The following is a 27,042-nucleotide window of genomic DNA, read 5'->3' on the forward strand; positions in this document are numbered from 1 at the left end:
CTGAGCTTGTGTCTCTAGCTGCATATGTAGCAGAAGATGGCCTAATCGGCCATCACTGGGAATAGAGGCCCCTTGGTCTTGCAAACTTTATATGACCCATCACAAGGGAAGGCCTGGACCAAGTAGTGGGAGTGAGTGGGTAAGGGAGCAGGGGCAGGGGGGGTATAGGGAACTTTCGGGATAGCATTTGAAATGTAAATAAAGAAAATATCTAATAAAAAACACTCATATACATAAAATAAATATATATTATCTCTATATATGTGTACATAATATATAATTATATCTATAATTATATATTGTCTATAATAATACAGAATATATTATAACATATTGTATAATTATAATACATATTATATATATGCATACATACATGCATGTGTACATAATGGGCTCTGTCTCCAGTTTCTGGCATGGAGAGTCTAAAACATTTCTAACTTTTTTTTTTTTTTTGGTTTTTTCAAGATAGGGTTTCTCTGTATAGCCTTGGCTGTCCTGGAACTCACTTTGTAGACCAGGCTGGCCTCGAACTCAGAAATCTGCCTGCCTCTGCCTCCCAAGTGCTGGGATTCAAGGCGTGCACCACCACGCCCGGCTGCATTTCTAACTTTTTTAATGGTGTGACTAAAACATCCTTTATAGTCACCGTTGCCCTTTTTGGTTTCCTCTACTTTGTATTTTAAAAAATGACTCTGTTGATTTATTTGTGGGATGGGAAGAGTGTACAGAGAGCAGACCAAACTTGCAGGAGTGGCCTTTGGGTCCTGTGACAGAACTCAAATTATCAGACTTGCATGGAAGCACCTCTAAGGAGTTGGTACTCTGGGGCGACTAGCCAAGTGTTAGCCTGAGAGGCCTGGGTGTCATAGCAACAACATACTTTCCTTCCCTGCCTAGCAAATCAAACACAAAAGCGTTGCTTTGTCTGGGGCCAGGCAGGACAACACACACCTGTAATGTCAGTCCTCTAGAGGCGGAGGCAGGATGATCTGAATTTCAAGGTCCTCTCTCTTACACAGTTAGGTAAAGTCCACCCTGGACTATATGAGCTCTCATCTCAGAACACATTTCTTAAGCTGGTTTTAGTGTCACCTGCCTTTAATGTCAGAATTTGTAAGGCAGAGGCAGCCAGGTCTCTGTGAGTTCAAAGTCAGCCTTGAACTGTGAGTTCCAGGACAGCCAGAGCTATGTAGTAAGGCCCTGTCTTGAACACAACAGATAACAACAATAAAAACACTTTACCTGGGAGTCACAGGAACTACAGCCTGATAGGCATGACTTCATATAGTTGCAGATTAATAGTTCACGGAGGCAGCAAGCAGGACAGACTTTATTCTGAAGCAGCGAGCATTGCTTTGAAGGAAATGTCTATTTAATGTTGAGTATAATCAGGAGCCAAGTGCTAGGAACTATGGGACCGGCACAGTGCGGGCACAGCCTCCAGCAGGCACCTTGAGCTGAACACTGTTTGATGATCTAAGACTTCCTGATGCCTGTGGTGAAGGTCAAGGTGACCAGAGCTCACACCAGCTTCCCAGTGTCACTCTCAATGTGAATTTCCTCTTATGCTTACATCTCAAACCCAGACCTCCAGTGAGGAGAAAATGGCTGGAGACTGATGCCATCACTGGTGCCTAGTGACTGACCGAATTGTACCTATGAAATGAAGCCTTCACAAACAACCAAACTTCAGGGCTCAGAAGCTTCTGGGTTTGCAGAGAAAAAAAAAAAAAGTATGAGTCACAGAGGACATGCGCCCCAGTGTGAATGTGTCTCCTATCAGGTCAAGTGTTGGAATCCACAATGAGAAGGCAAGAGGGTAGGAAGATCACTCAGGCCCAGGAGTGGGGTCATACTGAGCAGCAGAGCAGAACCCTGCCTGTCTTTAGAACAGAAAGAAGCCAGGTGTGTGCTGGCTCACACCCTTGAGATCAGCACTTAGGAGAGAGGCAGGCAGATTGCTAGGAGTTCCAGGCCAGGCAAGGTTACACAGCAAGACCTGTTTAAACAACATGGAACAAACAGAAAGAAAGAAGGGAGGGAGGGAGGGAAGGATAGGAGGAGAGAAAAGAAGGGAGGGATGGAGGGAAGGAGGGAGGGAGGAATGAAGGGAGGGACAGACAGACAGATGGACAGAGAGGGGAGTGAATGTACATCACAATGAGAAGTCACAATATGAATACATCCATGTAATATCTTGCCAGGTTAAAAAAAAAATTAGACCGTTCTCAGTATCTAGTGTCCTAGTTATTCTTCCTGTTTAAGTGACAAAATACCTAAGAAGAAGCAACTTGAGGGAGGACAGGAGGTGCAGTCCATCAGGGTGATGAAGGCACAAGACGATAGGAGGTGGTTGATCACGTGACATCTGCAGTCAGGAACTATATGGGGCAGGGCTATAAAACCATAAGGCCTGCCCCCAGTGATGGATGCCCTTCTCCTGCGAGTCTCCACCTCTTAACGTTTCCACACCCTCCCCAAAATTGTTACCAGCTGAGGGTCAGAAGTTCAAAACCATGAGCCCATGGGGTCCATTTCACATTCCATCAATGTTCAGAAAAACCTTTCACATGCCTTTCCATCAATGTTCAGAAAAACCTTTCACATGCCTTTTGGAAACCTAGTCTGTCTTATTTATTTGCTTAAAGTTTATTTTCCTTAGTGGGGTGGGGAGATACATGTTGTATTATTACAGGTCTGTGTGTGCCATATCATGCCTGAGGAGGTCAGAGGACAATTCCGGAGAATTAAGTCTGGCCTTATACCTTGTTGAATGAAGGAGAGTCTCTTTGGTTATTTTTTTGTTTATTTTCTATTTTTCATTTACCCAGTGTGGTCCAGGATAGCTATCCCATGAGTTGCATGTCTCTGCCTTGCATCTGGTCACAGGAGTGCTGGGATCACAGAGGCACGCCGCTGCGCCCAGCCTTTTTACGTGGGTCCTAACTCCCATTGCCAGGCTTGTGCAGCGGGTGCTTTTTCTTGATGAGCCATCTCCCTGGCTCTATGCATTGATTTTCAGCTTTTCATTTGCATGTGTCAGTGTGCATGTGTGTGTGTGCTTGCACATGTGTGTTGGTGCACGGACTCATGTGCCTATGGAGATCGGAGGAGGGCTCCAAGTGTCCCGCTCTGTTGCTCTCAGCCTTATTCCCTTGTAGGAAAAAAAAGGAAAAATTGAAAACAGAGAGGCTTAGCTGAGTATGGTAAAGGTACATGGCATATTTAAAGAATTTCTCTTTCTAAAACTCGTCATCATGTGGAATAAATAGGTGCCATAAAAAAGCAGCAGTATCTTGAAACGGATCACGGAAGTCTCAAGGAACCACTGCCCTGGAAGCTCCTAATTGTATCTGTTGGAGTTAAATATTACCTTCTGGTTAATAATCATCAGACACGTGAAGAGCAAAGCAGGAAATGAATTCACAGAGCAATAGCCAGAAACCATCCACTTAGGTTTCACTGAGATGCAGCCTATCATCATGCTTGCAAGCTTCAGTGGGTAGCCAGCAAACTCTCAGCGCTATCTCAGGATAGTGGAGATCCAGCCATGTCGACTGTGAGGGCCGGCCATAGGAGTTCACTGTTACTGTCACCAGCAAAGCTGGCTGCCGCAGCTGCCCACACTACTGTGAATCATCTGTCCCCATCCCTGACTCTTTGTATCACTTTGCCAATGTTTCCTCATAGGTTGGTCAGGCCCAATGCCAGGCCACTGCTCCAGCTACAGGTAGGGAGAAGGACTTTGGCCCAAATCACTTTCCCAAATGAGCTGACCTCTTGCTTCTTCCAAGACATAAAAACGAAAGACTCTTCATGAGATGGGAGTTCAGAGACCTAGTGGGCAAATGCTCACTGTAGTCCTGAGTGTAATCATCTCTCAAAGGGTTTAGCATGGTGCTGCCATGTAGTAATTATGCTAAATTATACTTAACAGTGCTATTTTTATTAATTTGTTGAGCCAGGCATGACATCAACTTTCAGGGACATGAACATAAAAGGATATAGTCTGTTTTTGTCTTTCTTTTCTTTTTTCTTTCTTTTCTTTTCCTTTCTTTCCTCCTCCTCTTCTTCCTCCTCTACCTCCTCCTCCTCCTCCTCCTCCTTCTTCGTTGTTGTGTTTTGAGACAGGTTATCTGGCAGTCCTAGAACTCACTATGTACACCAGGCTGTCCTCAAACTCACAGAGATTTACTTGCCCAAGGGCTGGGATTAAAGGTATGTACCAACATGCCTGACAGTTCTGTTTTCTTAAAATGTGTTGTTTTAAAATGTATTCATTTTGCACATGGAGTATGCTAAATGTCATGTTGTGAGGGCAGAAGTCAGATGACTATGTGTGGAATGTTTCCTCCCTCTGCCTGCCATATAGGACCTGGAGTCTGAACTCAGGCCTTTTTCCCCACCGAGCCATCTCTGTGGCCCTTGCTCTGTCTTTTGCTTCGAGGCAGTCTCATTCTGTTTCTGAGTCTGGCCTGGACTTTCTGAGCTTCAGCGATTCTCTGGAATTGCCCCGAAGCAGCTGGAACTGCAGGTGAATGACACTGTGCCCAGGTGGCAGAAATCCAGCTCTGGCTTGAGGCTGGGTGCAATATCTTAGCAGGAGATCGTGTGTGCTTTGTAGGTATAAGGCTTTGTGTTTGAGAGCACTACAAGAACAAAACAAATTCAGTATTTTAAAGTGTCATTAGAGGGAGAAAATGGTACACAAACAAAAATTAAAACCCCCTTTTAGCAAATGCTATATCATTTGGACTAGCTTCGAAACTGTTGCATTCCCCTCTACCGCTTTGCCTTACTCTCCCAAGTTTGAGCAAACATGGCTAGCTTTTGAGTTTTGGAACACAGAGGAACACAGTCGACCCAGGACTATGAAGAGTTCCGTATGCCTTTCAGTAGTGAGTTTAAGTTACCTGAAAGGTATTGAAATAAAAAAAAAATATTCAGTGGTAGTTGTTGAAGCATAACTGTGACTATATTCATGCTGGTGGTGGCTGGATCAGCGACAGTGACGACAGAGTTATGTAGAGGGAATGGGAGATTGGGCTCTGCACTGAACACACTGCAAGTGAGAACTTACAGCCAAGACCAAGGCCAGTAGACAGAGAATATCTAAAAGGCGACATCAGGGGAAAGGACATTTTAGCTCTGGTCATGTCGGGTGATCAGACTTCAGCAGAGGGATGGTGGAGGCTGAAAAACTGAGGGCAGAGCTTCTTGCTAAAGGACTTGGCAGGGTTCTTGCCAAAACTCTATTTTACAAGGAAGTACACATTTGTGTGTAGGAGGCATTTTCGAAGACAAGTTTGGTCAAGCCAAAAAAAAATTTTTTTTTCTGAAGGTTCAGGGATATGGTAAAGGGGGGTGATGTCATCAGATTTGACAAAAGGTAACTCTAGGAATGGAGCAGAGAATGGACTGGAATGAGCAGAAACAACATCAGGAGTTCACATAAAAGAAGATGACCCATCCTAAGATGCAGTGAAGCATCAGCTCCGGAATAATTTAGGATATGTAATGAGCTGGATTTGATGACTCTGGGAGTGGAAGAAGAGAAGGAGCCCTGGATGGTGTCCTTCTACAGCTTCTGGGCACAGATCCTGGTAATGCCAGCCAACAGGACTGTCAGCATTAGTGGAGTTAATTTGAACAGAAAGATAATGAGTTTCTGCATCACACCCATAGGGATTCTGTCTACGTTACTCTAAGAGTCTGCTTTAAAGGGTCTATGATTCCATCGTGAACCAGTAATATAAATTTCTGAAAGCACAAATCAAAACTCATAAAAATTTGCAGATGGTTAGGAGGGGGCCGTTTATGGAATTCCCATGTATGATATCTATAGCTCTTAGGTTGAGAATTTCTGAGGTATGAGACAAGCATGCTTAGTGGTAAAGGCACTTGTCATTAAGCCTGGAGAGATCAGTCTGAGAGAGAATCAACTCCCACAAGTTGTTCTCTGATCTTTCACATGTGCGATTGCACATACATGCACACGGGCATGCACACAGATAAATAAACAAAAGTAATAAAAAAGGAAAACAAATTAAAGAATTCCTGGGATAGCCTCTGCTATCCATGTTGGGATATATCATGGTTGGTAGAGGGCCTGCCAAACAGGCACCAGGCTCTGGGGTTCATCCCCAGGAATGTGTAAACCAGTGTCTGTGATCTTAACACTCTAGGAGATGGAGGTAGAAGGAGAAATTTCAGAGTCTCCAGAGTAATCACATAATACAAGTATGAAGTTGCCAAAGACTTAATTAAATTTTAAAAAGAAAGTTAAAGAACATCCTACACTATAAGCAAGTTCCATATGAGACTCTGTTTTAGAAAAGAGGAGGGAATGTGGAGGGTCAAATCGAGCTGTAGACTTAAGGCATGTAAATATGGAACGGGTTTGGGTCACAAAGACAGAGTTACTTCCATTATGCTTGATGATAACATACGCAGTTTCCAGAATCATCAACTGTTCATCTTTCCTCTTTATTCAATAATAACACCAATGCTAGGCACTATTTATTTATTTAGCATTAAGTATGTTACCACTGAGCTATATCTTGGGTCCTGTAGGCACTTCTTAACGAAAAAGCTACTGTGCTTGACATTAGAAATCCAAAGATAGTCTATTGTGCCCTCAAAAAGTGTACAGGCTAACTAGAGAATACACAAAAGGACACATAGGTGGCCATAATACAATATGTATTATAAGAGATATTTGTACAGTGGATGTTAAGTGAAGGATGGGAACAGAACTGAATTATGCCTAGGGTTTACCATCAGGGCGGGTAGGGGAAATTCTTGGAGAGGACAAGCAGGCTTTGTTTTGAAGGAATAATTGGGTTTAGCCTGGCTGTGCTCCAGTGTAGTAAATAGCATAGAGTGTGTGTTTGGGGACACAAAAGCCCTTCAGAATGACTTGAATGTAAAGTACGAGACATGGAGGAAGGCTGTGGGTAGAAATGAGATTGGGCAGCTAAACATGGAGTAGACAGAGATTCCCAGGAGAGATACCTGGTGGCTCAGCTTGTCGGCTTGAACACATTGGTGAACTGTGGGATCACATGACCAACGAAGAGCCTTCAAATAAAGATAGAAAGAAGAAATAATCCACTATGCTAATCGAACAAGAACCACCAGTGTGAACGGTGGTTAGATTCCGGATCTTACCAGGTGTTTTAGGATTGATGTAACTCAGTTGTGCTGGGCTTGTCTAGCACGCGTCAACCCACAGAGCCAGTCTCCAAGCTGGCAAGGGTCCAGGAAGAGGTATCTTAAGGGCTTTGGCCTTTCTACTGAGGATAGTGGAGAACCATTTACTGTTGGATTTCTAAATCTGGACTGGTGGTTGTGATTATCTAAGATCTGCAGTGATGGTGGCCCGGAAAATGATAACAGTAGGAGATAGAAAGAGGAATTGGGCAGAGAGATACGGGGCTAGAAGTAAAGAGATGAAACAGACTAAAGTGGGGACAAAGGGAAAGACTCATGGATGTCAATAGTCACAAAAATCAACTGTAAATAAAACACCTTCTACTGACTTGCAAACAGATTATCTTTATGTTAAATTCAAACTTAAGTAAGATATGTATTAAAAATATGTAGCGATTCTCATTTTTCCTTTAAAGAAATTTATCATTATTAATTATTATTACTATTATTATTCTACCTACTTCATGTGTAGGGTGCTGTGCTTATACATATGTCTGTGTACCACAGGAATGCAGTGCTTACTGAAGCCAGAATAAGCCTATGAGATTCCCCCCCCCCCCAGCTGGAGTTAAAAGCTCTTATGAGCTACTATGTGCTCATAACTGCCGAGCCATCTCTTCAGCACCATGATCGTCATTTTAAAGAGCCAATTATTTCTGTGTACCTGCAATAATATTTGGGTAGGAGCCCTATGTTAGGCATTGTCTTACTCTGCTTTGTATTACTATGATAAAATATCAACCAAAGCCAGTTTAGGATTTATTTCACCTCTCAGTCCATCATCAAGGGAAGATAGCCCAGGAACTCAAAACAGGAACCTGAAAGCAGGAACTGTTGCAGAGGTAAAGGGAAATTCCTGCTTACTGGCCTATTCATCCTGGCTTGCTCAGTGTGCTTTCTTATATTCCCTGGGACCACCTGCCCAGGAATGACACTTTTCACAGTGTCCTTCCATATCAATTATCAATCAACCAAGAAAACGTCCCATAGGCTCGCCGGCAGGCTAATTTGATGAGGGATGTTTTTAAAATTGAAGTTCCCTTTCAGACGACTCTAGCTTGCATGAAGTTTTGCCAAAAACAAAACAAAACAAAACAAAACCCCACATAAAACAAAACAAAGCAAAAAACCTAACCAACACAAGCGTCTTCCTCAGTCTTTCACCCTCTTATATTTTGTAGCCGGGTCTCAGTGAGTCAGGAGCTCACCCTTTCTGCTTTCTGCTAGAATGGCTGGCCAGGGTGAGCCAATGGTGAGCCAAGGCTTCTGCTCGCCCTCCAGCCTCCTCTCTCATCTTAGCACTGGAGTTAGAGAAATAAGTCTGCCCCTGGTCTTAGTTTATTTTACAATCTTTGATATATTTGAGATTTTTCTTTTGGCAGTCTTGGAGCTACATTTCTGTGGTTGCTGTAAATTACTTCCTTTCTTGGTTTTTCTTCCTCTTTTTTAGTTTCCCTAATTTTACTTACTGTCTTATGAATTTGAAATGTGTTAAAAAAAAAAAAAAAAAAGAAAAGAAATGTGTTCAGTGGAAGGTAGCTTTTTCATCAAGTCAGTTGGGTCGTCTCTGAATGCCTGACCCTTCCCTTACCATATTTTGTGGTGATAGGGATTGAACCCAGGACCTCTCATGCTAAGCAAGTATTCTAACTTGGCCTTAGTTATAGCCCAGCTCTCTCTGAAATAGGACATTACTAACTGACCACGCTGGTCTTGAACGTGCAGCCTCCTGAATAGCTAGAATTACAAGCAGGAGGCACCAGGTCCAGTTTGAATTCCTGAAACGTGTCTTCTCTGGGAATCTTCCAGACAGAGCCCGGTGGTCAGAGTACAATTGGAGGAGTTGGTTTTCTCTTTGAAATGTGCTGGGCTTCAGGATGGGCTGCAAGAGCCCTCACTGGCTGAACTATATTGCCAGCCCCTTATTTTTCTAGTAAAGGAGGTGTTTGCTTTCAAATTTGCACAGGAACGTAATATTTAATTAAAAAAAATGACCCACATATGACCTTATAAGGACAGTAAAATTAAACAACCGGAAAGATAAAGCAGGCCAGTTGGCTCAGTTCTATAAAACCAGCCCACAAGGATTATCATTATTCTTAGGCTTACGCCGGCTACAAGGTGAGTTCCAGGACAGCCTGGTTACAGACCGAGACTCTCTCTCAAGAGTCCAAATAAACAACAACAAAGGGGGCGGGGTGGAAATACAGGGGCTGTAAGAAGTAAATATGATATCTGCATGGGAGGCTAGCCAAAGAAGAAAATTTTTTCTTCCGCGGTCCAATCCTCCAAGGGCTGAACAGGAAGTTGATGCAGGCAGGTGAGGAGCACGAGCCTGGATGGGCGGCCGTGCCACCCTTAAACCCCACAAGCGAGTTCCTCCGCAATTCGCCTGTTCCACTCTCAACTTTTCTTCAACTGACTCTTTGCTGTGGACCCTCGCTGTGGCAGTGGAAACAACTACCACTGCGACGAAGGGAATTTCGTGAGGGGCTACCTGCAGCCAGCAGCTTGCAGGGATGCAGGGATACGGTCCGAGCCTCCAAGGCCCCGCCCTTCTCTTGCCTCACGCCATTAGGCCACGCCCCTACCCAGCACTCCTTCCACCACCCCCTTCCCCAGCGCCTCCTGAGGTCCCGCCCTCTCAACCCTAGCTCTTGGGGTCTCTCCTTCACAGTCTCCACAGCGCTCCTTGACTTGAGGCCAGGTCCCTCCGCTCCTTTATTCCCAAGACTCTACGCTTTGCAAGTTCTCCCTGTCCTGCTGCCTAAGACCCCGCCCCTCTCAGCCCTTTTCCCCAAGACCCCGCCCTTTAGGCTGTCCCCGCCTACTGGCCAATGAAGACCCGCCCTTTCTTCAGCCGCCCCGCCCCATTCCCACAAAGTCCCGCCTCCGGCCCCGCCTCCCGCCCTCTTGGGCGCTCCGTAGCAGTGACGTGCGTGTCAGGCTGGGCACTCGGCAGGGCTCTCCGGCCGGCGGGTGGAGACCGATCCGGGATCTGTCCCAGCAGGAAGCGAATCCCGGCCGCCGTCGTCTCCGGTGCTCGCTCTCCGCCGCGGTGTCGCGCTCGCCCTTCGCGCCCGCAGCCCGGCAGCCTCTCCACGGCCGCGACCCCTCGCGCACCTGCCTCGCCGGGTGAGTGTGGACGCCTGCCCTCCTGCCCGCCTGCCTGTCCTCACGGTCTTGGCCTCTCCTCTGCCCGGTGCAGACTGGAGCTCTGGCTTCCCCTTCCCGGGCCGGCAGGGTTCGACACTGCGAGATAGTTTTATTTTCTCCTTTGGAAACACAGTGAAAATTCTACACAGACTAGTTTGTTGTCAGAAGTAAAGATCAATTGATACCATTAATAATTTAGCTGTATCGAAGAAGACCATGGTAGCATACTACAAAGCTGGAATTTTAGTTCTTAAGTGGTCTAGTATCTTGAGTGTGAATTTTACGGATGTGTTGCTGAAAATAACTTTGTTATTTAATTCCAAAACATCGTAAACTAATTAAAGCGTGCTAGCTGTGGATTGTATTTTTAAATAGGAAATGCTTTGATAAGGCCGTTCTTAGATAATCTATGTCAGGAACTTTTACAAGAGATACATTTTATCCAGCATAAAGTATGTAGGGCAGGGCTGTTTAAATCCTAATGCGGAGATACTGCTGGAGCGCTACACAAACGCTGCTCCGATTTCATATGTGTTGAATAAAACTTTAGTTTGGTCTCCTGTTAGAGTTGTAGGATGTTCGAATATAGTTAGTCAGCTTAAGACTTTTAACAGCCTTTGAGGCTCGGCTGTAACACCATAAAATCTGAGTCTTGAGCTTGGTGGTGGTCATGGTCCAAAGGTTGGCCGCGGAACAGCAGCATTTCTGTACAAATTAACTCAACTTCAAGACATCTTGGCTTGTGGTTTTCCAACTGGGAAATGTTTAGTGAAAAAAAAAAATTACCTTAGTGCTCTCTAGCATTAATTTTAGAAATACCCACGAATGCTACAAGGGGGGACAGAGGAAGAGCCAGAAACAATGCAGTTCTTCAGAACAGCTCATTGACTTTTAAATGTCCTCTCATTTTCTGTGTTTGCAGTTGCACAGGAGTAAACACTCACAGTGATAAATAGAAGTCATTTTAGTCTGATGGGCTTCTGCCTGTAGTGTTTTTGCTTCGTGTATGTGGTCTGTTACCCATTTTTTTTCTCTTCCTTTCAAGTTTTGTATTTGTTTTCAAAAGTTACTTATAAAAAGCAGGGACAGAATACTACTCTTAAGGAAAGAGCATTGTGATTATACAGTCAAAAAGCCATGGAGTATAGATTTTACATATGGTCTTTAGTACCTAGACACATGAGCAAGAAAAAGTGAACAACTATGATTTTTTAATAGAAGCTACAACATATTAAAAACAAAGATGCAAATTAGAGTCCATGGGACTTATCTGAAAGGGATTTTCCCCTGTTTACACGATCAAGTTTTAAAATAACAGTGGCCAGGAAATCGAAGGCTCCTCGCTCATCCTGTTGTGACTTTGCCTGGAGTCTGTGGTGGATCATTTATTGTTTAGACAACTGGTCTGTATCTGGGTTTGGAAAGTCCTTTAGATGATTTTAAAGATTTCCACCATGCCAGGTCTGAATAAATGCAGAAGAACGCCACATAAAAAAATTCTCTAGTTTTTAACTTTCTCTTGGTATTCAAAACTCCACTTAGGGTACAGGATTGGGAGTGTAACTCAGTGGGTAAAGACCTTGCCTTGTGTGTGTGTGAGGCCTTGGGTACTGGAGTTTCATTTTCTGTGTTAAAACATCTCATTTAAACATAAAAAACACATTGAAATTTGAATAAATCTCACACAGTATAATGGTGATTCCCAGAAAGAGGTACTTTGTTAACAGTTTATGAGCTGGTGATTTAGTAGTGGTGTGACACACACACACACACACACACACACACACACACACACACACACACACAAACATAAAGGTTTGATTTACAAAATAATATTCCAGGTTGACAGTCTTTCCTTTTATAGAGGAGAAAACAGAGGCTCGGAGAATGAATACTTGCATGTAGCTTTGGAGGGGCAAAGTCCAGACTCTGAGTACACATCGGAGTCTTCTAACAGCAAAGGGGGAGTCTCTCATCTTTCACCAGAAGCTGTCTTGATTTCGGTTTACTTGGTGAACTATTGAGAGCCCTTTGTAGGACTGATCTGGAGATTAGAAGTCGGTACCCTGGGTAAACTGTGATAGGCCATGCATGGAGTCTAGAACTAACTGAGAATTCTGTCTTCTTCCTCAAGGCCTTGAGCAGTGACCCAATGCTATGGCATCACATCTGGAGTGGTTCCAGCATGTATTAAGTATTAGTTGCTTTTCATTTTGATGGGTTTATGGGAATTAACACTGCAATCTAATCCTGGATTGATTTCATTGTAGCTGAGCAGTATATGTTGTTTCTGGTGAGGATGGAACTTCAGTTTTTGTCCTTCAAATGAGCTAGATTGTTGCTCTTAAATACAGTAGCTGTCTTTTAAATGTTATTCAATTAGCTTTAACCTTAGGAGGGAAACATGCTTCAAGATTAAAAGCCCTTGTCTGGAACCCTGATGACCTTAGTTGGATCCCTAGGTCTCATAAGAAACAGTTTGTGTGAATTGTCCTTTGACTACCGCACATATGCCATGGTGCATAGCCATGAACAAATTGTTGTAATTTAAGAAATAAAAAATAATAATAAAGATTAAGACATCTGCCTATCTCTACCTCCTGAGTGCCAGAGCTTGCAGCTCTGCCCTTGCTTATGCGGTACTGGGATCAAACCTGGTTCTGTGCTAAGTAGGCAGTTCATCAGAGGAATTATATCTTTAGCCTATGACAGTATTTCTATTTATTTATTTATTTATTTATTTATTATAGTGTGTATATAATTTGTGTGTCCCACACATGGCATATCTGTGGAAGTCAGAGGACAGTTTTGTGGAGTCAATTTTTGTCAAACTCAGGTCATCCTGTTTGCCCAGCAAGTGTTTTTTTGTTTTTGTTTTTAATCTGCTGAGCCATCTTGCCACCCCCACTCCCTGTTTTTTGGGATAGGGTCTTACTATGTAGTGGAACTCGTTGAGACAAAACTGTCTGGCCTCTAACCCACAGGGTTACATTTACCTCTGTCTCTTGAGTGCTGGGATTAAAGGCATATACTACCACAACCAGCTTATACAGTGTCTTTTAATCAAAATGGATCATGGCTTCTTAAAGAAAATTTACTTTATTAATTATTTACTTGTGTGTGTGTGTGCACATGTGCATGCGTGCACATAAATATGAATGCCTGAAGAGGCCAGAAAAGGGTACCACACCCCATTTATCTGGAGCTATGGTTGGTTGTGAGCTGCTTGGCTTGAGCGCTGGGAACCAAACTTGGGTCTTCTAGAAGAACAAGTGCTCTTAACCTGTGAGCTATCTCTCTAGCCCCCCCTCTATGTGTGTGTGTGTGTGTGTGTGTGTGTGTATTAACTCAAGATTTATGAGTATCCTTTGAGCTGTAATTCACCTAACGAAATGAAATGGCAGAGCCCTTTTGGATAGATGTGTAGAAAAGCACAGGGAAGGCTGAGCAGGGCCCACCTGGATAGGGATTTTTCTCATTGGAACTGCTAAGAGTTTGTATCCAAGGCTACTCATATTCTAATGTAAGTGAAAAAAAAAACATCCAATGACTTAAATATGCATCATTAGCATTTGATGGTAACATGCTTTTTTTTTTTTTTTTCTTTTGGAAAGAGGTTGACAGTTGACCCTAGTTAAATGACTTAAAAGTTCTATTTTTGAGGCTTTAGGTAATGTTTAGAGGTACCAGGATTTTTTGTGTTTACAATAATATACTTTTACTTGTTAGCTTTTTTTAGTGGGCTGATGACCTTAAAGCATAAATATTAGTAAGCAATAACATTCGATTTTGAGAAATCACCACAAATCTACCAAAATTTTCTCTGTGAGTACTGAAGCCTAGGAAATAAAACCCAAAGCACAGCCAGGCGTGGTGGCGCACGCCTTTAATCCCAGCGCTTGGGAGGCAGAGGCAGGTGGATTTCTGAGTTCGAGGCCAGTCTGGTCTACAGAGTGAATTCCAGAATAGCAAGGACTATACAGAGAAACCCTGTCTCAAAAACAAACAACAACAAAAACCCCCAAAACCAACAACAAACAAAACAAAACAAAAAAACCCCAAAGCACAACTCTGGCATGTTTAGAAATCTTGTTGGTGTTAAAAAGAGAGGAGATAATTGGCTGTGCCGAAAGCATGCATCTGGTGAAACCAAAACACCGAAGCACATTCCTTCAGTGTATATTCATGCAGGGCGAACACTAGCACTCATGCTGACTAATGTGACCAGGGAAGCTCCCGGCAAAAACACAGGCATCTTTTGTGTGTGTGTGTGTGTTACATCACTTGTTATTGTGTTTGAAAGTACCCAGTGGTTGGAGAGATGGTTCATCAGTTAAGGGCACTTGTTCTTCTGGAAGACCAGAATTCCAATACCAGCATCCTTGTTGGGTAGCTTACGACCACCTGCAAATTCATCTCCAGGGGATTTAGTGCCTTCTAACCATTGCAGATATCCATACATGTCTAGCATGTACTCACACAGACACATACAAATAAATAAAAATGCACATTTTTATTTTAAATCAGCTGATTAACCCTTACCAGGTGAGCTCTTTCATGTGGCAGAGTTTTTGTTATAATGGGGATCTTTAGATCTGGGGATTATCCAAGATTGGCAGATATATAGGAAGATGGTTTGAAATGGAACATGTAAAATCTACAGTGAGGTTCAGTGGCATGAGAGTCAGTGGTATAGTCTTATAGTTCAAGTACACAGGAGCCTGATGAGGCACGAAGATTGAACTCAGGTTTTTGCAGCTAATTTGGGAAATAGGAGAAGATCCCATCTTAAAAAAATTAAAACCTCAAAAACAAAACAAACAAAAACACCTTCCACCTCCAATGAGGTTTGAGATGTAGCTTAGTTGGCAGAGCACTTGCCTGGTATGTATGGAGTCCTGGAATTGACCAGCACTGTATAAAACTGGGTGTGGTAGCACCTGTCTATAATCCCAACACTCAGGAGATAGAGGCAGGCAGATCCCTTTGAGTTTTAGGCTAGCCTTGGCTATGTGAGATCCTTTCTTATCCCCTCTCTCCTTTCCCAGGTTAAAATCTGAAGGTGTTTATGTCAAAAGTGAATATCTTCCTTTCATTCATATATATATATATATATATATATATATATATATATATATATATATATATCTCCAGACATACATATATATATATATATATATATATATATATATATATATATATATATGTATATATCTCCAAACAGACATATATATTTATAGGGAAATACTTTAAGTGTATTTTCCCCTTAAAACAACATGATAAAACAGGCATAGCAAGCTTATTCTTGTTTTGCAGGTGTGAAAATAAATATTAAAAAACTTTATCCATTATCCATTATTGCTGGAAGTTAACTCACTTGGTTAAGGTCAGGTAGTCCTTTAGAAGCATTTCTAAGGATGGGTTGTCTCTGTATTCCCAAAGTGGTGGGCTCTCCCTGGCAATATTTCTCTATCTCCTAGTGTTAGGACTAGTCTGCCAGCAAGTAACTTACATTTTATTATATCTAAAATTCTGAAAAATCATTGTCACTAAACTTTGCTTCTGTTGTTGTTTTAGACAGAGTTTTGACATGTAGCCAAGCTCTCTTCAGCTTGCCACTCTCTTGCCACGGTCCCTTGTGCTGGGATTACAGGTGTAATAAAAAAAATTGTATGTATTTATAATAAAAATAAAGAGAAATGTTCTAGAGAATTTTGAAAATAACATTTATTACTTAGTTTATTGGTTTGGTCTAATGATTATGACTCTTTTGGTTAGGAAACATTAACGGTGTGTGTGTGTGTGTGTGTGTGTGTGTGTGTGTGTGTGTATGATAGTTCCCTTATGCCTTAATTCATTTAAAAAGTATTTGAGGGGCTGGAGAACTGACTGAACAGTTATGAGTACTCCCTGCGTTTTTAGGGGACCTAAGTTTATTTCCCAGCACCCAGATCAGGCAGTTCCTTATGGACCTGCAGTTCCAGTTCTAGGAAATTCAGGGAACCTGTATACAAATGGCACACACACAGACACACACATACATACACATAGACACACACATAGACACACACACATAGACACATACACAGACACACACATACAGACACAGGCATAGACACACACACACACACACACACACACACACACACACACACACGTCTTAAAACTATTGAGTGTTTACTAGTAGAGATCAGGCACTGTTCTTGGTCCTGGGGATACAGTGATTACAGTAGGCCAAGTCCTTGGGCCGAGTGACATTATATTGTTGTTTTGAATTAAGCTAATTATAGACTTTTCATTCCAGTATGTAATCAACAGGGTTGACTCTGACGTTGAGAAATATAGACAGTTGTCAAAGCAGTGTAATTTGAGGGCTACTGAAAGACTTATTTGCCCTAAAATATTCTCCTCCTGGAGACGCCCAGCCCACCAGGGTATAACACTGTTTCATCTCTGCTGCACATAAATACCAGGATGTTTCATTACTCATCACAGTATCAGGACACAAGGCAGAGAAAATTAGTAGAGTCCCGGGCCCATGGGTTGGTGTAAGAGGAAATCAGTAATTACATTGTTGCTATTTCTTATTGTCCTTTTGCTGTGTGCCAGATACTATGCCACAAGAGTAATTGAGGCAAGTTGGTTAGTCACAATATCACCGCTGGGGATTGGCATTGTGACTCATTTTACATATTGGGAAACTGAGACAGAGACAAGGAGCTTGCTCAAGCTCCATCTGACATTTGAATCGGGACAGTTGAATCCCTTGTAGTAATTATCGTCTAGTAGGTACAGAGTGCTTATACGAATGCACTGACTTCTTTGCGTGGGAGAAGGTGGAAAGCAGAAAGCCTTGGTGAAGGAGGAAGATGGGAAGAGGCCAATGGGATGGGAATGGGTGGGCAGATAGGAGGGCATTCCTTGATACCTGCTTGCCCCTTAGGGTTACACCTTCCTGTGAAAACCCTGGGGCTTCCGATTCTGAAAAGCTTTTATACATGAGTGTTTATGGGCCACCTTCACTGGGACCATAGGCCCCCCCAAGAGGTCTTGGTGTTTGCTAATTATTAACTCAGTGGTTAAATTAATTTGTTTAGATTTCAGTTTTCTCATTGTAAAGTGGAGGCAATGGTCCTTGCCTGGTTTGTTTGTTTGTTTTAATTGACTTTACTTCTGATTCTTCAGGTGGCAGCAGTCCAGACATAGAATGGTTCAGAATGTCTCCATGTTGATCATTGTTTCTCCTTTCTTTGGTCATGTGTGTCCTTTCATTCAACAAACAAACAAACAAACAAACAAACAAGAGAAAGAAAGAAAGAAAGAAAGAAAGAAAGAAAGAAAGAAAGAAAGAAAGAAAGGAAGGAAGGAAGAGAGAAAGTGCTAGAGACTTGGGTAGAATCTTGAAGGTGGCCCCTGTTCATTTTGAAATTACCCTGGGAGCTGGTAAAAACACAAAGGAGGCGAGGGCAGGGCCCGATTGTCAGCATTTAATAAGCTTGCCTTTGATTTACTGGCATACCAACATTTGAGAAGTGCTGGCTTAAAGCTTTCTTCCTCCTGTTCTTAGGAAGAGCTTTAACAGTGAAAGCAAGTGGTTTGGATTATGCAGGAGAGGTGGGGGAAAAAGGAAGTGAAATATTCCCTACCAGAATCCTTTCACTGATCTTTCTTTCTTTCTTTCTTTCTTTCTTTCTTTCTTTCTTTCTTTCTTTCTTTCTTTCTTTCTTTCTTTCTTTCTTTCTTTCTTTCTTTCTTAAAGCCTCCTTGAAGCTTACAGCATTTATATTGAGTCAGGGCAATGCAGTGTTAAATTTCATAACTAATTAGATTGTAATGACAGCTTCGCTTAGAGTGAATTAGGATGTAACATCTAAACTGTTATGAAAATAGGAATGAAATATGCTTGTATAGGTCGTAAGAAAGAAAAGCCTTAATTAGATTTCTTTCGTGTGGACTACTGAGTGAGCAGAGTGGTACTAGTCATAACATGAAAAAAGGACTAACAGGAAAGAGGATTTTCCTTCATGATGCAAATAACAGCAGTGCTTGCGGCAGTCAGGGAGCAAACAAGGGTAGCTAAGCATTGAGGAGCTAGCAACAGTGAGAAGGCCGCCATTCTCCTGAGATCCCTAGGCCTGAGAGCTGCCCTGTGGAGGAGGGCCAGTGGGAGCTGTGGCTTTGAGGCAGAGCGAGAGGAAGGGAGGTTCCCTGGCTTCTGCCTTCAGGCCTTGGCCAGTGATTTCCATTGGCATAACCCAGCTAGGGAGCTAAGTGATGCTCTCTACAGGCCCATCCTCCCCAGAAGAGCAGAGTAAAGGGTACAGCTGTGGGAGAGTTGGAGATGGAGATGGAGAAGAGCTAGGAGATTAATTAGAACCCCCGGGAATTTGCAGCATTCTCTCAGCGAACTTTAAATAACTTGTTGCATTTTGATACATTTGTAAGATGCTTGGGACTACTTGTATATGACGTAATGAAGATAGCTTATTCGGTTATTTAACAAAACATCTATTATCTATCATCTATCTATCTATCTATCTATCTATCTATCATTATCAATCTGTATTATCCTAATAAGAAACATAATCTACATCTTTTAAAATATCTTATTAACATGTCATGGCTTTCTATGTCTGTTACATAATTTTCATTACCATACCATTTTTCATCATTGGGTATTCTCTGTTTAGTTGAATAAATGAGTTTCAGGAAAGAAAAAAAATACCATTAAATAACTAAACAACAAATTATTTGCAAGCAAAATCCTTTGCTCTCTGAAGCTTCTATTTCTCTTACCTGGTCAGTGTTTGTTTGTGGCAGGGTTTCCCTGTGTAAAGTCTGTCCTGGAGTTTCTTCCTTTGTGGGGAGATTACAGTTGGGAGCTGCTGTGCCTGGCTTTACCTGGATTGATTTTATTTTATTTATTTATTTATTTATTTATTTGTTTATTTATTTATTTATTTAATTTTATTTAAAAATTTTTCTTTTTCTCTTCCGGATGCACATTCCAGCCTCACCAGGGAGTCTTATTTTTGTATGTCCTGGAGATGAAACCAGGACAGTTTCGTTAAGTGAAACTGTCGCCCCGAGTCTATCTTAATTCTAGAAAAATTGGTTACTTTAGATGCCTGGATGGACACTACTGGAGAACGTCTCTCTCCCTTCTTACAGAGGCAGTACAGAGGCTCTTAGGATACAGGCGATAATTCCTCCGGATAACAGGCAACTTCACAGCTCCTTCCTTCTCTTGAGGGATCCTCTGAAACAGAGAGAAGCTCTGTTCAACAGCTTTCAGAAAAGGAAGAGCGGTTGCATTAGATACTTCTCATGCCGCTGTGTCAGAACACCGGATAGAAGCAACTTAAGGCCTGGGTTCCTTAGTGGCTCACAGTTTGAGGGAGACATTCCGTAGGGAAGATGTGGTGGTGGGGGCGTGAGACAGATGGTCACATTGTTTCTACAGTCAGGAAGCAGAGGGCTGAGGGTTGGTCCTCATCTGGCTCTTCATTTCCCCTTTAAATTGTGCCTGAACCCTTGCTGTTCAGGGTGGGTTTCCCTCCTCTGGTAAACCTTTTGGAAATGTTTTCACAGACATACTCAGAAATGTGTCTCCTAGGTAATTATAAGTGAATATATATATTATATGTATATATAAGCTTATATGTATATATAAGCTTTCCTTCACTTTTATGTGTATGGGTGTGGGTGTCTGCATTTATTTTTGTGTACACGTGCATTGTGTGCCCTGAAACCAGACAGTTGTAACCTACCATGTGGGTGCTGGGAATTGAACCCTTGTTTTTTGGAAGAGCAACACGATTCTTAAATACTGAGCCATTTCTCCAGTTCACAATTTAGTCATGTTTAATAAAGGTTAGCCATCATAGCCATGTTGCCTAGTATTGAGCAAATTAATCAGACAGCTGGCTATGAGAAATATATATAAATTACATATTCAAATATGAATACAAATAAAGGATACCTCTGGCTGTAATTCTGTAATTTGAGGTTTTAAAAAGAATGTTTTATTTTTGTTTTTGTTTGTTTATTTGTTTTTCTTTTCCCTTCAGACAGTGTGATCAAAATGAGTAGGTTTGGAATCAGTTACATTAGCGCTGCTCTTTGGAATTGTATATTGGAATTATAATTTGTATATCTGAAAGGTTTTATTTTATTTTATTATCTTAAAAAGGTGACTTCAAGTGTTTGTAACAACTTCTGAAAGTCTGTTTTATTTTAAAAAAAAAAACATTTAAAAAATTGTCCTTATTTTGTTTGTGGGTGGAGTGTGTGCAGGTATACCAGTGTGTGTATGTATGTGTGGTCATCAGAGGACAACTTATAGGTGGGGCCCTGGGATCAAACTCAGATGGTCAATCTAAGCCACAGGCACTTTTCCTAGTGAAACAGCCTGGTAGACCCATAGTGTTTATCTGAATTAGCATTCCCCAGGAGAGAATTGGTGGGACTGGTTTACAGTTCAGAAAGGACTTTTCTTCTCTTCCATTTATTTATTTATCTATTTATAAAATCAGACGGAGTGTTCGCGTTTTGGTTTGTGGGCACAGTTTGCTGTCTGCTGTCCTTTGGGGCTTCTCATTTGGCAAAGGAACAAAGAGCATGTGTGTGCTGGTGAGGACCCTGTGTGCTTCTGTGCTTTTCCTGTTCGTATTTGATCTTGGAGGTTAGAAGAACAAGATAGCCCAGCTGTCTGTTACGATGGTGTTCTGACTCCAGACAGAACCAGGGCTTGTGTTGGCCACTGAGATGCCAGAGGAAACAGATGAACAAAAAGCAAAAAGTCCATTGCCAGTTATCCAAGTGGCTGACTGAGGAAGCCAATCTTATCTTAAGAGAGATTTTTTTTGTTGGGGAGGAAGAATTCAGAGATGGGAAGTGAATGAGTTTGACCTTATGACTAGACACCACACAAATATTTTAAAACAGAGAGAAAATGTTTATTTCAACCAGAATTTTATCTATCTTTCTTTCTTTCTTTCTTTCTTTCTTTCTTTCTTTCTTTCTTTCTTTCTTTCTTTCTTTCTTTCTTTCTTTCTTTCTTTCTTTCTTTCTTTCTTTCTTTCTTTTTTCTTTTTTTGGTTTTTCGAGACAGGGTTTTTCTGTGTAGCCCTGGCTGTCCTGGAACTCACTTTGTAGACCAGGCTGGCCTCGAACTCAGAAATCCGCCTGCCTCTGCCTCCCGAGTGCTGGGATTAAAGGCGTGCGCCACTATGCCCGGCGAATTTGATATTTCATTTGGTAATACATTCTAATCTCCCCTTTCCCTTCTCTTCTCTCCCTCCCTCCCTCCCTCCCTCCCTCTCTCCTTCCTTCTATCCCTCCTCATTCCCTTTTCCTTCCCTCTCTCCCTCCTCCCCTCCCCTCCCCTTCCCCCCTCCCTTCTTTCCTTTTCCCTTCCTTCCTTCTGTTTCAGCATGAAGGCTACATAGATTAGGAACTTAGAAATGAGCTGTTTATTTGGCAGTTTTAGTAGGTTGTTAAAAATAGAGGCTGTCCAGTGGTGGCATGCATGATGTAGCCTGGGAAAGCAGGCCACTGTTTGCTAAAGGCATGTTTCTGGATCTGATCCAGGATGCACGGACTTTGGTCTTGCTCTTTAGATCTCGTCTCCTTGGCATAGAATATTGAAATGGATCAACATGCACTTTTGAAGCAGAAGAACACACCAGCTTTATTACTTACCCAAAGGGAAGACTGTTAAGGCTCCTAGGTCAGCTTCAGGATGTATGGTGAGCATGTCTACACACTGCCAAGTGTCTGTCAGTGTGCTCGATGACCATGAGTGTGACTCCCATGGCTGCTGCTCACTTTCAGGTCCAAGGCCTCCCGTTGGTAGCCATGTTCCTATTGGATCTGGAATTTCCCTCGGGTTTCCATTGCCTCCCAGCTCCAGCCTCCACTGCCAGATGGTGAGATAAGGGAGACCAGGCCACCCAGCCATTCCTCCCCAGGCTTAGTTTTATATACGTACTCCAAGTATCTCCTTTAAGCAATCGTTTGCTTCTTTCTTGTGTATGAATGAAATGACGAATTCATTTATAATATTTGCTACTCTGAGGGACCTCTCACTTATTCCAGGACCCAGTGGGGCTGATGAGATGGTTCTGCTGAGTGGGGAGAGGTGCTGGTTCTGCAAGCCTGGTGACCCGAGTCCGGGCCTTGGAGCCTGTGTGAGAAGGAAGGAGAGAACTGACTCACTGAGCACCCTCTGACTTACACATAAGCACCTGGCACTTGAGCTCACCTCCCCAAATGATACACTTAAAAAAGTAGTGACTTATTTTGTAAGGGGAAGAATCCTTTTGAAAATAAGTCATTGTTTTCTGGACAATACTAATAAAGTCCACTTTTCACATTTTATCTTTGTATAATCATAGTTCTAGCTGTGTATACATTTGGTTTAAATGTGTCAAAGTGAAATTCAACCTCATTTCACATTACCAGTAAAGAATGGTTGGATGATAGTTTTATTTACTCAAATGTTATTTGCTGATTATACACTAAAGTGTATTTCAGTAGGCTTATCTATGGTAAGAACACCTCTATTAAGCAATAGTTTGAGCTTCAGTATATAGCACAGTAACAAATTATGTTTGTCTTATAATATTACTAAGTTTTTGGCCCATGGATGGCTTAGCAGGTTAAAGAAAGCTTGACAGTGGTGCTGTCCGTTCTTTCGATTTCAGATTCTACTTGGAAGAATAGGTTTCTGACCTCCATATGTTTAAGGTGTTATACCCCTACACACACACACACACACACACACACACACACACACACACAAACACACACACGTTAAATAGGCCAGGCATGGTGGTGCTTGCCTGTAATTTCAGCAGTGAGGAGGCAGGGGTAGGTAGATCTCTTGAAGTTCAAGGCCAGCTTCATCTACATAGTGAGTTCTAGGATAGCTGGGATTACATAATAGAGACACTCTGTCTAAATAATGATAATAATAATAATAATAGTGATAATGCTAAAATCAATAAAAAACAAAACAAATAATAAGTAAAGCATAAGTTTTAGAAAATTCATGATGTGTAGAGTTCTGTTTATGCTAAAGCCACATGTCTGAAATGAATTTTTCTGAGAGTGGATAAATTTCAGAAGATAATTTATTCAAAGTTATTAGCTTGAAAAGCAAATAAACTGTTGTCTGGAACACACTATCATGTGGTTGTGGGCAGAATATTGTCTGTCCCTAATATCATGCTAACGAGGCCTTGATCCCAGATTCTCTGCAGCCTGTATTCTGCCCTGAACACTTGACAATGCCTACTCTGTGAGCTGTTAATTAATAGATCCAGTGGCCCCATTTAGACTATGTTTCCTTCTGCCACTCTTGGCTGTTAGGGTGCCTGCCCCTCCTCCTGCCCTCTTGCTGGCTCTGACTTTGCCTGTTGGTTCCCCCCCCACGCCACCCGCAATGCTCTGTCTCGGCAGTCCACACTTGGCACTTGCTTCTCTCACTGTCTTCTCGTCGTCCTCATGTCAGCACCATTGTCCAAGCTTTCATCTCTAGCTACAATTTCCCAGGACTTATTTCGGTATCATCTTGCCAGTAAAACCGATGAGTTCTTAAAGTTCTTCCCATTCTTTCCGGATTTCTCTTCTGTTTCTTACGTGGCACCACACCTGTTGCAGAGCTCCTGTTCAGAACTTAATGGCCACCCTTCCTGGCATCACTTGGTAGAGTTCGATGGGCACCCAGCACTGCTCTGCCTCTGGAAGACCCACCGTGGCTTCCACACCTGCTCATCTGAGTGCTGGTATCATGGCTTCCATCCAGATGTGTCTTCCCTTGTTGGCTCTGTCCCTGTGTCTTATCCTTAGAGGGTCTACATCTCGGTGGAACTGATGCTGACAGTCTCCATATGGGTCCCCGGTGGCAGCTCATCAACATTCTTCACAGTCCAAACTCTTGCTGGGGGATTTGGGTTTGGGGGATGGTTAATCTTGGTTGTCAGTTTGACACGTCTGGGAAGAAGGAAATTCAGTTGATTAATTGCCCACATCAGATTGGCCCGTGGTCATTTTCCAGATTGCGAATGTATGTAGGAGGACCCAGCCCAGTGTGGGCAGTATCGCCCTTGATCATGTGATGAACTCTGTAAGAAAGGCAGCTGAAGGCGAGCCCGGGGGTAGCTCAGTAAGCAGCGACCCTCTGTGGTTTCTGCTTCAAGCTCCTGGTGGTCTGGGATCCTAGGCTGACATGAGCACACTGACTTCCCCAAGTTGCTTTGGGTCATGTCATTCCAGCAACAGAAAGCAAACTAGAACAGGTTTCAAACCTTCTTTGTTTCTCTGTGACACCCCTGCCTGTGTGTGGTCTATGTCATGGACCTGTTCCCCAGACATGTTATCTCCCCATTCTTACCCAGACTGATCGTTTGTTTGGAATGAGTCAGTCTTATCCATCTTTTAGAATTTGCTTGAACTAACTTTTTCGAAGTAGCCTTTTGAATTAGCTTAGTGGTATAGTGCCTTCCTAGGGTGTGCAAGGCCACGGTTAAATCCCCAGTATTTGAACCCCACCCCACTATCCTTTAAGAGTTTATATTTACATTATAATTATATTATGGCATCAATAACAATTGTTTCCAATCACTCACACTCTCCCTAGGAGTCTTTTTCACCCATATAAATTATTGAGACTGTCATAAAGCTTAGAAAATTTAGAATTATTAAATGTGCTGAACTATGGGTAGTAGAGTATATTGATGAAAATATCATTTTATGAAAATGACTTATAAGACATGGAGGAGGTGACATTGTTTTCAACCTTGGTGAGTCTCTCTACTAGTTTAAGAGAGGCCAGCTAGGTGTCACACATACTCAGACTCCCCATTGGCTTCGGCACAGTTGATGTACATTGCAGCATAGTGGGAAGGGGAGGGGAAGGAAGGGGAGGGAGGGGAGAGGAGGAAAAGGGAGGGAAGGGTCTTACCTCTTCAGATAACTTTTCTTTTTGATCCTTCGTCAAAACCTAGCAAGTGCTAGCTTTGTCCATTCCTAGACGGGCTCACACAGAACAGAGCTCACACAGAACAGAGCTCACACAGAACAGAGCTCACACAGAACAGAGCTCACACAGAACAGAGCTCACACAGAACAGGGCTGCTCATCAGACTGTTTTGGACGCCCTATACTCTATTCCCATAGGTTGATTGCGTTGTGAATGATCATTTGGGCACAGGAGGTTATACTGCATTATGTAGATTTTTTTCAAGCTATGCTGTATGAACAATTGCTGTTCCCCTTCAGGGATACCTGGCTTTCACCAGTGCTGGGAAATACATCAGCAAGCTTTACTCAGAACAAAGGGCAGGGAGGTGGAGGAGTTCTGAGGCTGCCAGGGCTCAAGGTTGACTGGGCATCGTAGATCACTTTAATTTTGACTAGTCACAATGGTGCTTCTTGAAATCAAGGGCAGTTCCTGATGCTTGCCACTCAAACCATTCGCATTAGGCCTTTCCTCAATGCAGATGTGCCTCTGCTTCCTTCTCAGTTCACTCCACAGAGTAGTAGACACAGGTCAGGATATGACAACACGAGTTGTCAATGCTTCACCGAGGTCATTCTTACACAGAGCGTGCTTGCTTTCTCTACATGCCGACCACTGTGGGGGCCACTGCCTTGCCAACAGCTCCAGGAGTTTTAGCCACCACAGCTGCTACACCATTATTTCAGAGGGAACCACAGGAAAGGAAGCCAGTATGCTGATGGTATTATGAGAATTTACAGTTTGACTCTGCTGACTCGAGGATTGTCGTTGTGCTCAGAATGCATGAAGACCAGCTGCGTAGTCCTCAACAGTGAACCTCACCTTGCCCAGTGCTTACTTCAGTTCCTCCTGAGAGGTAGAAGCTGAAAGCTTAGAGTGACTTGATGAGGACCAGTGACCCAGATGGAGATACACCACACACACACACACACACACACACACACACACACACACACGCACGCACACAACCTCAGAGTTCATTTGTTTCCTATAAGAATTGTGCAGTTAAAATATTTTGAGGCAAGTAACTGTAGTCTCAGTACTTAGGAGGCTGAGGCAGGAGGATTGCTATGAGTTCAAGAACAGCCTGGGCTACAGAGTCCAGAATTTTATCTCAAAAAGCAAAACTAGAAAAAGTTTTAGAGGTAAATTCAGACACATTTTTTTATGAGGCTGTAACTAAGACTTCCTTCCTGGACTGTAAGCAGATAGTATCCAATTCCTTTATGGGAAAGGCTTTTGATCTCTCTTATCTAGAACTAGGGGGTCAAGGTCTACTTTCTTCCACCTCCATCCAGATGATGTGAATAGCTTGCTGCCATCAGGTGAAAGACTGGGAAACTGAGATAATTGGATGTTTAAGGGATAATCTTTATTTTACAAAACATCAGTGTATACCCTAGTAAAAGCAAGCATCAGCAACTGGGCATTTAAGAGAGATGCATAGGACTATACATAAAAGTGAAAATTATTTCTGATGTTGGATATTTAACTCAGTGACTCACCAGGGCTAAGCATTCTACTACCCTCCCTCCACTGAGTGTTTTTAAGAAAGAACTTCCTTTTTAAAGACTTTTTATTTATTTATTTATTTATTTATTTATGTGTGTGTGTGTGTGTGTGTGTGTGTGTGTGTGTGTGTGTGTGTG

The 27,042-nt window shown here is 42.5% G+C and overlaps 1 protein-coding gene across 7 annotated transcripts in view; it reads left to right on the forward strand.

Annotated features, from left to right (window-relative positions):
- Positions 1 to 10,159: 10,159 nt before the first annotated feature.
- Positions 10,160 to 27,042, forward strand: part of Myo6 (myosin VI) — a 140,307-nt gene continuing 123,424 nt past the window's right edge. For 6 of the 7 annotated variants that reach the window (XM_029543570.1, XM_029543572.1, XM_021206401.2 and 3 more), the window contains exon 1: positions 10,168 to 10,347. The gene's annotated coding sequence lies outside the window, so the exon portion shown is untranslated. Of the gene's footprint in view, positions 10,348 to 27,042 lie in introns of all 7 variants that reach the window. The other variant, XM_021206402.1, reaches the window with a different exon arrangement.

Source organism: Mus pahari, chromosome 10 (assembly GCF_900095145.1).
Source record: "Mus pahari chromosome 10, PAHARI_EIJ_v1.1, whole genome shotgun sequence".
Lineage (NCBI taxonomy): Eukaryota > Metazoa > Chordata > Mammalia > Rodentia > Muridae > Mus > Mus pahari.